Source organism: Eptatretus burgeri, chromosome 18, assembly GCF_056783735.1.
Source record: "Eptatretus burgeri isolate ZD-2024b chromosome 18, Ebu_testis_v1, whole genome shotgun sequence".
Classification (NCBI taxonomy): domain Eukaryota; kingdom Metazoa; phylum Chordata; class Myxini; order Myxiniformes; family Myxinidae; genus Eptatretus; species Eptatretus burgeri.
In genome coordinates this window covers 46,221,579-46,234,179 of record NC_140978.1, presented here as the reverse complement: position 1 = coordinate 46,234,179, position 12,601 = coordinate 46,221,579, and the positions used below count along the sequence as shown (strand labels likewise).

The window sequence follows — 12,601 nt, the reverse complement described above, 5'->3', positions numbered from 1 at the left end:
CTCGATCATGCACCTGATATTATCATTTGGATACCTCGGTCATGCACCTGATATTATCATTTGGATACCTCGATCATGCAACTGATATTATCATTTGGACATCTCGATCATGCACCTGATATTATCATTTGGACATCTCGATCATGCACCTGATATCATTTGGATACCTATGTCACGCACCTGATATCATTTGGATACCTCGATCACGCACCTGATATTATCATTTGGATACCTATGTCACGCACCTGATATCATTTGGATACCTCGATTACGCACATGACAGGTATACCGGTTTGTTTGGGTCTCTTGTAAAGCATCAAAGTTCTTGGTATAATATTTATTCTTGACATGATCAATTGTACAGGGACGTGTTGTGTTAGCAAGCGATTTCCTAATGATTGCCAAGTCAGCCGTTCTGTATCGATGGCTTTGCAAGCCGCTCGACTAGCGATCAAGGGAGGTGCTCTCTCGAGCAGTAAGCGAGTCGCTTGTTCGCGGGACACGTCCAAAATTGGCTGCTGTCGTCGGATTTAAAACGAGTGGCGGTTTTATATTCAAATCTGGTCATAGAGGACGACAATGAAACGCCCACTTGATATTTATATTGTTCAATATAAACACTGTTTAATATAAACACCTACTTTTCACGGGAATTCTTTAACATCGATAAACGTGTGATGTGAAACCCAGCCTCCCTCCCAAAAATGCACCGTGCGAGGGTGTATCGAGGAAGCGTTTCTCCTTCTGACTCGCCATTTATTTATCTTTCTTTGTCTCTCCTTCTGTAGCCTTTGATAACACAATAAAATCGTTTTAGTCCGGCAGCCAAAGGCCAAATTTCCCCCTAACCCCAAAATGTCTGATATAGTTTTTTTCTCTGCTGATTATTTATCATTGGCGTGTATATAATGAGATCTTGGGTGGTGTGGACCAGTCACCCTTGAGCAATTTTAAATATTCAAGATGGCGTCCAAGATGGCTGCCACGAAGGACCAAAATTCGAAAATTCCCATTATTCCAATGTTTTCTGCCATAGATCAATGATTTTTATGCCAAGATATATGTTTTGGGGTCCAATAATTTTGATAGAAAGGGTTTGAGAAGTATTGTATGTACTGTTGCTATGGTAACTAGCAATATGGCTACCATTAAGTCAGGAAAAGGTGGTAAAAATGGCAAAAACCACCATAAATGTCAAGAAAATGTTTATTAGAGCATTGTTTTTATTTTCTAGGTATATGCTAATGACCACAATGTGTTGGATAAAATAGGTTTGATGAGTTACGATTTTCTGTTGCCATGGTAACCATCTAAAATGACCATTGGGATGTTTGAAATAAGTGTTAAAGATATATTGTTACGAATCTGGAAGCCATGAGCACACTCAACATTCAGGTCCTTTAGCTCAGATATCTCGGTAAGTATGTGTTTTATAGATAACTTCCTTTCCCTTGTCTAATGGGTAAATCAATGTAAATGCGCTGCGATTTGTTTTGGTAGTGGTCATTTTTGTGATTTTGTTCTCATCATTTCAACTACAACAACAGAGCGGACCACTCCAGCTCGGAATGAAACAACAAGCAGAAACCCTCAGCTCCCGGCATCCCCCGCGCGCTTACTGGGGGAGAGGTCAACTCCCACCCCCCCCCCCCCCGAACACAAAGCGGAGACCCTCAGCTCCCGGCGTCCTCCGTGCGCTTAGTAGGGGAAAGATTGAGCCCCCACCCACCGATTCGCTTGGAAAAGCGCCAAGTGGGGGAAGGGTTGAGCCACGCCAAGAAAAATGGTGAAATGAATGTCTGCCTGAGCGAGCGCGCCGGGGAGGACATAAAGGAGCAGAGGATCCTCGCAAGGAGTCTGCCTGGCTCGGCTTGGTCATCGCCGGCATCTTCTTCCTCCTCCTCCGCGTGGTGGCGAGCTTGGACACCTCGTCTCACCTCAGCCGGGTTCGGCTGCGTCGGCCCGTTCTTCGGCGTCCCCCCCCCCCACCCGGGAAGGAGTGGACGCCCAGCCACGCACTCGCGGCCAGGTAGCCAGCTACCCTGATCTTCAGCCGACTGTCCTCCGGGCTGGAGGTCCAAATAAAGACTTTTCGGTCCAATTCTTTGGGTGTGTGTGTGTGTGTGTGTGTCCGTGGGCCCGTCCGTAAGTAGGGGATTGTATAAGTGCTTTCTCGCTGTATATCATTGCCTTGCTTTTGTCGGTTTAATTCTGCTCTGTGTTCCCCCTTTCCCTATTGTAAATAAACCCCGATTGTTAAATGTTTCAGTTCGTTCACGTCCCTTCTTTCATTGACTGAGCGTGTCGCGTGCTGGGGAAAATTAGCAAGGCCGTTGTGCTGCCGTAAGGGGACATCTGGACCGACGGTTCTCGGCGATTAAACAGCTCGGAATCGCACACGGAACGAGCGCACAAAGCGGCTCGTTTCCTTACGAATTCCGTCGAGGGTGTGAAGATTCGGTAGATCGCCACGTGGTCTCTAGGTATTTTGAGATTTGGCGAATAACCCTGTACTACGTGGTGGAAATATTGACGCTTCACGGTCCAAAGCAAAGGACCCATTGACTCCGGACTTATCCGGGGCGACGATCTGAATTCCGGGCGATCGGTCGAGCCGACTCTACTGCTCCATCTGGTGGTCGTGCTCGCGGCTGACGTCCCGGCCCGCAACAATATAACATAAAACCGTACATTTTTGGCCTTGGTTAAATGTTTTCTAACCCTTAGATCATGATGGGATGGATATGATAAATAAACTGTTTGATGTTGCCATGGTGACCACAAGGATGCTACCATAATGGGTACTGTAACGTTTTGATAAACATGTTTTTTCTACTAATATCACATTGATTACCATTACGTTTCAGATATTCTGATGACAATAGGAGTCTAAAGTTGGAATGACATGATGTAATGTGTACAGAGCATTATTTCTCTCCCTAAAATTGTCAACATTAATACTTAATTCATATTTTCTTTCTTCGTTTTAATCTAGAGCTAAACCATGGAGCAGGGCTGCGTTTTTAAGTTCCGGTATGGCACCGAGTGTGATGAGAAGACATCGCTCTCAGAGACTACTGGTGTGGCACGAATAGAAACAATTATCAATGCGAGCAAAGTTTATGGGGACACCTTGCATGTAGAACTTGAAACACAGCTTGCTGAAAATGAGAACTTGAAGATCTACCACCACAGAAACTGCATGTCTCGGTATACATCAAAAACCAACCTCGCCAAGTATAAGAATAATGACCGTGCCCCTTCAGCCAAAAGATTACGACGGTCATCGTCTGTGTTTGACTTCAAGCTTTATTGCCTGTACTGTGGCAAAGCCTGTGAAATAAACAAGGATCCAAAGAATCCTCAAAGATGGAGACCAGCCTTCCTGTGTCGTTCAACCCACACTGAGTATGGTGGTAAGCCCTACAAAGAATATCTTCTTGAAAAATGTAATTCTCGTAACGACCACTGGGCAAATGAAGTCCAAAGTCGCATTGAAGGTGCCGTCAGTGACTTGCATGCAGTTGACACTCGTTATCACAAGGACTGCATGAGCTTGTCCTCACTGGAAGTGACCCTGTGCCAGTGGAGGTTAATAGTGGTGTCATCATCAAGCGCCAGGACATGAAAACAACGCAGGAAGAGGCGGATACCATGATTGTTCAACAAGTGGCAGAGGTGAAGGCGAAGAAAGTGCTTGTGGTTGCAGACGACACTGACATCTTTGTTCTTCTGCTTCACTTCTGTTGCCAAGGTGGCATACCAGCTTCAACCTCTGTCTTGATGGTTTCTCCAATTCATGGTCGTGCAGCGATTGATATCAATGCCACCGTTGACCAGCATCGTGAAATCATCCCCGACCTGTGAGCAACACATGGACTCACAGGTTGTGATACAGTGGCAACATACTTCGGAATTGGAAAAGCTGTGGCACTCAGAGTCCTGAGAGCTGGCGTTCATGCCCTAAGCTATATAGCTGACACAAGTCGCGTTCTGTCGGAGGTCACCTCACAGGCAACACCATTCATTCTGGCCTGTTATGGCCAGACGAAATGTACGTCATTGACAGAGGCACGCCAGAAAGTGTGGGTAAGCAAAGTGGGCCGGAGTGTGGCTGGTGCACCAAAGCTGGCTACCTTGCCTCCAACAAATGAGGCATTCAAGGAAAATGTGGCCCACGCTCACCTTCAGGTGGCAGTCTGGAGGAATGCACTGCAACCACATCCACCGGGAATGCATCCAACAGCATTTGGATGGTCACAGGAAGATGGCTCCAAAACACTTTTCCCAACAACTCTTTCCAGTGACATCCCTCTAGCACCAGATGATTTACTGAAACTCATCAGATGTTCTTGCAGTAGTGAGATCCCATGCAAGACACAAAGATGTGGTTGCAACAGTGCAAACCTTGCCTGCTCAGTGTTCTGTGCATGTCAGGGTGGCCAGGGTTGTTTCAATGAAAGAACAAAGCAGGTTCTACAGGCAGACGACGATGACGAAAATGACGATGTCTCTCAACTGAACCCGGGGACATATACACATCTGTATCCATCTGCAAATACCCAATGACCCATTGTGTCAGAACATTAATTTTGTGACACCACTCTAAACTGAAATGCCTGCAAGCCAAATCTTGAACTTGTGCAGATAATGAGGGCTAAGATACATGTAGATACATCTTGACTCCTCTGACAGCTGAAGATGGATTGTTTTCTAACATGAACATTCGTGTGTGCTCACGTAGTTTTTTAATGGTAGTTGTCACCTACATGTAATCTATGGTATTCTCGATGCAATTCCATTTTTGATATTCTTTGCAATCTCTGTGGTCAATTTGATAGCATTTCCTGTGGTCATCTTGTATGGCCCTAAATGATAATATCCAGGAACAAATCATACTGCTCTTTGTTGTTTAGTTTCGGCCATCAAAGCGGTCATTTTGGAAGCTATTTAAGGTGGTTACCATGGCAACAGAGTCTTAAACTCATTCATCCTTTTTATCTAATTTATTGTAGTCAATGTTATATAGCTAGGAAATACAAAGAATGTTCTATTCATATTATCTTGGACATTATGGCAGTTTTGTCCTTTTTACCGCCTTTATGGTAGCCATATTGCTTAATTACCATAGCAACGGTACATCCAATACATCTCAAACCCTTTCTATTGAATCCATTTGACACAAAAACATATATCTTGGACAAAACACCATTGCTTTATGGCAGAAAAAAAATCAAAATAATAGGAATTTTAGTCCTTTGTGGCAGCCATCTTGGACGGCACCTTGAATATTTAAAATTGCTCAAGGGTCAAAGGTCCACACCACCCGAGATCTCATTATATACAGCCCAAAGATGAATAATCAGCAGAGAAAAAAACTATATCAGAGAATTAGGGGTCATTCCTCTTGGCTGCCGGACTATTTGGGGAAGTTTTCACACGAGGATCCAGTAAAACTGAAAACGGCAGATCGGACAGCATTGTTTCCATGGAAGCCGGCACGTTAAGCGGCACCGAGCGCTCCGTTGGTCAACTGAAAACACATTGAACGCTCATAGCCTGTGAAAAGTCGCTGCCGTGAGCTCGAGGTCACGTGACCAGCGCCATCTTGGTTAGCACAACTTGGCCAACTCCCGTGGTGGATTAAGGTGGTTTTGAATGAGTCCCATATTGAAAAGGTCAAATAAATGTTAAAGTGACATTGTGTGCAACAATAAACTACTCCGATCTGTAACGGGATGGTTGTGGGAAGACATTTCACAGGTACTCTTATTTATTGATGAGAAGGAATGTTGTAGTTTTAATCTGAAATGTCACTGCAGTATCGCAGCTTCTCATTTGTCGTTCATCACATGAACACCGTTCATCAAGTCAGAGGGTAGGTGAACTCTCGGATCTTCTTCTAAAATACACTCACCATTTGGATGAAACTTCACCACAACTTTCCTCACCCGCCATGTTCCATAGTTTGCTCACACCATTAAAAACATCAGCCGTTTCTCCCCCACAATGGGAGATTTACTTTCCTCTCGTTTAATACTGTTGCGAATTCGCGCCCGCCGGCGTGCGATCGGCCACGTAATTCGAATCGCGACACGTCGCCCACCGGACGAACAATTCAGTCGTGATCCTTCGGGAACTACCACCCGGAGTCAGTCACGGGTGGGGGTTTAACCTCACCACGATCGTGCCAATTGCCCACCCGCGCAGGATAGGGTTGCTCGCCAAATTCGACCTACCTAAGTACCCGCGCGAGTGGTCGACCGGGCGATCGTACCTCACCGCAGGTCGACTTCGGACACGAACCGCTTGAGCGCTGCAGAGATAACCGAGCAGAGTTATCGTCGACCTCGACAGTTCTGATTAATTACCGGGCGTTTTAAATCCACTATCAATCCCTTACGTGATGCAAGATGGAGATTCAATAAAAGGAAGGAGATGAAGCAAAGCGGGAAAAACAGTTCAACAAGTAAGCACATTTATTTCACACACACGGAAGGCACGTATATACAGCCATGAAATCATGCAACAAAAGCAAATGCAAGGATGCAGAGCTACTACCGAATAAAAGGGGCAATGTACAGGCACAGACACTTAGGCAGTTCTACTTATTGGACACGGCGCCACAGCATGCATTCAACCCGAAAGAAAGAAAGCCACCCTCACAGGCAAGGAGGCAGACAGGTCCGTAGACCAAATGTACGTGGATCCTGGAGGATCGGCCAGGTCCACGAGACCGGGAAGGTCTTACCCGCGTCCTCGTGACGCGATGGCGAGCAAGCCGCAATGTTCGCGCAGCTGCGCCCCGACTCCGTGCCCCTGGCGTGGTCGGCGAGTCTTCTCCGGCATGCTCCGCGCGAGCGGTTTTGTTGGCACCACGTTTAGGGTGGGGGAGGAACGGGGCCCCCCGGCACTATCTCAGCGCAGATGGGGGGGGGAATTGCTGATGCTCAGGGAGAGGGGAATGGCTGGCTGGCTTGGACCCCGCGACGAGACGAGCGACCCCCACACCGCAACCTCGTTGCCGACCGCCATCTTCCCTTGACTCGAACTTGAACTCGACCAGCCGCCTGCAACCGAACCGCGCAAACTCCAACTCCTCGCGAGTCGCCTTGCGCTCGCATCTTTATGGGCCCCAGGAGGAGCCCATATGCAAATATTCGGATCAAAACGCGATTGGAGGCGGGGCCATACCGCCCGACGCTTGCCCATTGGACGGAGAAAAAGGGGCGTGAAGCCTTTTGGATCCGAATTTCTCCCTCGGAAAGGCTGCCATTCGCGCTCGCGGCTCGATGCATTTGGCACCAATCGCCGAACGGGCCCGAGACAGCCCGACGTTCAGTGTTCACAGGTGGTGCGGTTGCTGGTTGTGCATGAGAAAGGCGAAGGTGGTGGAGTTGTTCAGCATCGTTAGAGAATGGCGGGTGAGGCGATGCTTGCGGGGTTGGGTTGTGGAGGTGAAGGTAGTGGCGGTTTGGTGGAGTTGTTCGTGGGCGTTGTTGATGGTGGCGATTTGGTTGTTGGGGTGGTGTTTGAGTTGTTGGCAGCTTAATGGTCGAAAATAACGAGAGAAATAAAAATGGCTAACTCAAAGCGTCGCAGCCCGGATGAATCACACATATTCACTCTATACAACGGGTTTGGGCTAACTGCACATGAACTTACCGATATATCTCACCTGAGGACTCTTTATGGTGTAATGCGAATTTCCACAACCGTAATAATACATATAGTGTGGGTGCGTCATCCATACCTACCAGTGGTTCCCTTGTTTTCTTATCCAGCCCTGTGACAGACAATACCTCTATTAATCACGTACTGTTTGAACTTCGTGACATAGTCTATTAATCACGTATTATTGGAATGTACCTTTAGACTCTTCGACCTTTGAATACCCTTTAAAACCCCCAAGACCATTAAGACCCTTGAAGACCTCCATCACCCAAGATACCCCGAAGCTCCTTAAATACCCTGAGGACTCCCCTTTATTTATTTTGTTGGAATAGTGTCAGACCTCAAGCATCATGGACCCCCGCGTATTAGAAGAGGTGACAAGAGCAAGTGGATTGGATTTTGGTTCAGATGCAGCTCATCAGTGGGATACAAAATGTAAAGTGTTCCACCTGGCAGAGGTATGCACTCTACCAAGTGCCATTCTACTTTGTGCTGTTTTGCCAAGTTGTCACTGAGTGATTTTTCATTTGTTTGTTTGTCTGTCCATTTGCCTCCAATATATTGTTACGGATCTGGAAACCATAAGCATTCAACATACAGATGTCCCAAAAGTCAATTATGTCGTAAAGTATGTGTGTAGTCAGATCCCTTTCCTTTTGTCTAGTGGGAGAATCAAAGACGTGCGTTGCGATTTATTTTTAGTTAGGTTCTTAAATCTTTACATCCAACGAACCCTCCAACAAGCCATCGAACAACCATCCCATCTGCATGACCCCTCGGCCCATCACGATCCACCACCAACCAGCTGCCTTCTCGCACCCTGACGTGCCAAGGCAAGATCTCGCGGTTCCGGTTTCTCGGCTCCAACGAACGTTGTAACTCTTTCACGACAACCTTTGCAAAATTGATACTGTTACTCGTCAAGTATGAACCCGCGTGGAAGAGTGGCTGGGGTTTCCCGGCAGGGGCCAAGGCCCCGCCCCGGAAAGGTATGCCGTGGGACCCTGTCCAATCAAAGGCAGACAGTGAGGTGTGTTCACCAAGGCTCCTCCCCGCTGAAGGAGGTCCATAAATTCCCGAGCACTCTCTGAGGCAGGGGTCTTTTTGGGGTCTTGGAGGGTTTTTGCTGTCACGAAAGGGGTTTTTGCTGTTACAAAGGTTGTCGAGGTGGCGAACGTGTCTCTGCTGGCCCTCTACAAGGAAGGAAAGAGCGACCCTGACCCCCCTCCGTGGACCCCGGCCATTCACCACGAACCTCAAGTCCCACACGTGCGACTGGGGACCAAACCAGCGACCATTGTCAGGTGCCGCAGCACGGAGCCCTTTCTCCGACGGCCAGGTACCCATCCAAACTCGGACCCCCAGCTTGTCTCTCTCCTCGGCTGCAAGGGTCCAATAAATAACTATGGGTTTCTTTTCATTTTGTGTGTGGGCCCGTATTTAAGTTGAACTGAATAAGTGTTTTTGGATCATTGTAAATACTTCTTGCATATTCGCATTGTCTTGCTTTGTGTCTTCATTTACTGTAAATAAAACTTGTTAGGAATGTTCCCAGTTCATTTCCATCCCTTCTTGCATTGGTCCAGCATGGTTCGGATCTGAGTTTAGGCAGGGTTTTATCCCCGATAATCCGTTCATTCCAGCCGGCACGGCTTTGGCAGTTTCCGCTCGGCTGCACCCGAACCAGAGTTGGTAGTCGGAAGTTGGAACTCCATCGCAGTCAGCAGAGTGACCCGGTTCGAGCAAGACGTGCCGAGGGCATGGTTTCCCCAGTAGTCGAAATCGCGTAGTTAATTAGGTAAATTGGTTATCGACACATAGACCCGACGCTACGTGGTTGAGATATTGGCATCCGTGGTTGAGATATTGGCATCCACTGTCGGTTAGACAACCCGCCGGCTTGCGGAGTTATCCGAGCGACGGCCTACAATTCCAGGGAGTTTGGTGGGAGATCTTGCAAGCTTTCCCCACCTCGTGATCATTCTCGCCACCGACCCCCGGCCCGCAACAATATATATACATATACACATACAGTTAGTCGTCGACTTACGACCGACCAGTCGTAAGTCGATTTGGTCGTAAGTCAGCCAACCTTTATTTATAGTGTATAGGCCTATGCAAAAATTACCGTATGTATATTATACTGTATAATGATATAATTAAATCCAGACTTTCAACAAACTTATGAGCTCCTTCCTCATCTGCACTCGCTGCTTCTCCAGTCACTCGAACATTATGAATTTGGAATCTTTTCTTGAATCTTTTGAACCAGCCAGTACTTGCTACAAATTCTTGACTGTAGTCTTCTCCAGCGCGCTCTTTCAAAGTCTGAAATAGACTTCTAGCCTTCGTCTGCACAGTAAAAAGGCTTAAAGGTGTCCGTTTTTGGATCTGATCTTCCATCCAAACATGCAGCAATTTCTCCATTTCGTGGATGGGCCCGGTCCGTTGCGTTGTTATAACTGTCGATTGCATGGGTGCAGAACCTTTCACAGCTTCACGAATCCTTTCTTTATCTTTCAAAATCGTCGACGCAGTAGAGTGTGATAACTTAAGATCACGTGCGATCGCATTCACTTTCTTTCCTCCGTCGTACTGTTTGATCACCTGCATTTTCGTGGCGAGATCAATGGCCTTTCTTTCCTTCTTGGCAGGTTGAGGAGTAGACAAAGATAATTTCCTCTTGGTAGATATATTGGGGATTTGATGTAAAAATTTTAAGACAAACGGATACGGATAAACTGCGCTATACCGAGACCACGCAAACACGCGAGCACCGCCGGGCGCTGGGGCGGAAACTGTCGTACACCCAGCTGGGCAACACTCGCGCTGCCAGACGCGGAGCAGTCGTGGCCAGGCATGCAGTACATATCGTGGTCGTAAAGTCGATCACTTACTGTATATATATTGTTGCAGGCCAGGGTCCGGTTCGGCCCACAGCCCACAGTGCCCGTGGAGGAACCCGAGCGGAGCAGTCGGAGTCCCAGGGCAGAGATCAGGGTCATGGACGGGACCCAACAAAACTCCAACGAACGTCAGCCAAATGCAGAACCCCACTCGAACGCCCCAGACTCCAGCTCAAACCGCACGACGCACACCAACCAACTCAACTCCCCCAAAAAACTTTTTTCTCAGGATCGCGTCGTATTTTTATTGACCTCCCCGAACGGGGCGGGGGCTCGGTGAAACAGACGTCACCCCCGCCCCAATTGGACAGGGTCTTCATGGGGCCCGCCCTTTCTGGGTGGGGCCTCGGCCAAACCGGGAGGTCGGCCAACCCCCCCCCCCCGTCCCCTCCACACGTGTGGACTCATCAAGGGGAAGATCCAACGTTGAAAAGGAACGTTTGTAGAAGGGCAAAGGAACGGCAGACTGGACGTTTTTGCCCCGTATGCTGTGGCCAGCGAGGCGAGGGTTGCAAGCGCTGGAAGGTACCATGGTTGGTTTTTGGATGGTCTGTTGGATGGTTGTTAGATGGTTATTAGATGGTTTGTTGGATGGTCGTTAGATGTAATAACCAACCTAAAAGGACATCGCAACGCACACCTTTGATTCTCTCATTAGACAAAAGGAAGGGACCTGTCTCACATGTACTTAACGGAATAGCTGACTCTTGGAACATCTATATGTTTGAATGCATATGGTTTCCAGATCCGTAACAATATATATATATATACACACACATATATACATATATAAACAAACATATACACTGATGAGCCAAAACATTATGACCACCTGCCTCATATGCTGTTGGTTCTCAGTGTGCCGCCAAAACAGCACTGACCCGCCGATGCATGGACTCCATAAGACCCCTGAAGGTGGCCTGTGGTATCTGGCACCAAAACATTAGCAGCAGAACCTTCAAGTCCTGTAAGTTGCTAGGTGGAGCCGCCGTGAATCAGACTTGTCGGTCCAGCACATCTCACAGATGCTCAATCGGATTAAGATCTGGAGAATTTTGAGGCCAGGGCAACACCGTGGACACTTCATCATGTTCCTCAAACCATTCCCGAACAATGTGTGCAGTGTGGCAGGGCGCATTATCCTGCTGAAAGAGCCCACTGCCATCAGGGAATACCATTGCCATGAAGGGGTGTACCTGGTCTGCAATGATGTTTAGGTAGGTGACACGTGTCAAATTTGCATCCACGAATGGCCGGATCCAGGGTTTCCCAGCAGAACATTGCCCAGAGCATCACATTCCCTCCACCGGCTTGTCGTCTTCCCACCGTGCATCCTGGTGCCATCACTTCGCCAGGTAAAGGGCACACACGGACACGGCCATCCATGTGATCTAAAATAAAACAGGACTCATCGGACAGGGCGACCTTCTTCCACTGCTCCAAGGTCCTGTTCTGACGCTCGCGTGCCTATTGTTGGCGCTTTCGACGGTGGACAGGGGTAATCATGGGCACTCTGACCAGTCTGCGGCTATGCAGCCCCATATGCAGCAGGGTGCGATGCACTGTGGATTGTGACACATTCCTCCTGTGACCACCATTAAATTTTTCTGTGACTTGTGCCACAGTAGACCTTCTGTCGGTTCGGACCAGATGGGATAGCCTTCATTGTCCTCCGGCATCGATGAGCCTTGGGCGCCCAACACCCTGTCGCCAGTTTGTGGTTTGTCCCTCCTCAGAACACTGTCGGTAGGTACTCACCACTGCTGACTGGGAGCACCCCACAAGCATTGCCGTTTCAGAGATGCTCTGACCCAGTCATCTGTCCATAACAATTTGGCCCTTGTCAAAGTTGCTCAGGTCTTTACTCCTGCCCATTTCTCCTGCATCCAACACATCAACTTCAAGAACTGACTGTTCACTTGCTGCCTAATATTGTTGTGGGGCCGGGTCTCGGTGGCAAGCACGACAGCTAGGTGGAGCAGTAGAGTCGGCTCCACCGAACACCCAGAATTTAGGTTGTA

The 12,601-nt window shown here is 48.1% G+C and overlaps 1 pseudogene; it reads left to right on the top strand.

Annotated features, from left to right (window-relative positions):
* The first annotated feature begins 3,004 nt into the window (after positions 1-3,004).
* Positions 3,005-4,896, top strand: LOC147009036 (uncharacterized; annotated as a pseudogene).
* The last annotated feature ends 7,705 nt before the right edge of the window (positions 4,897-12,601 follow it).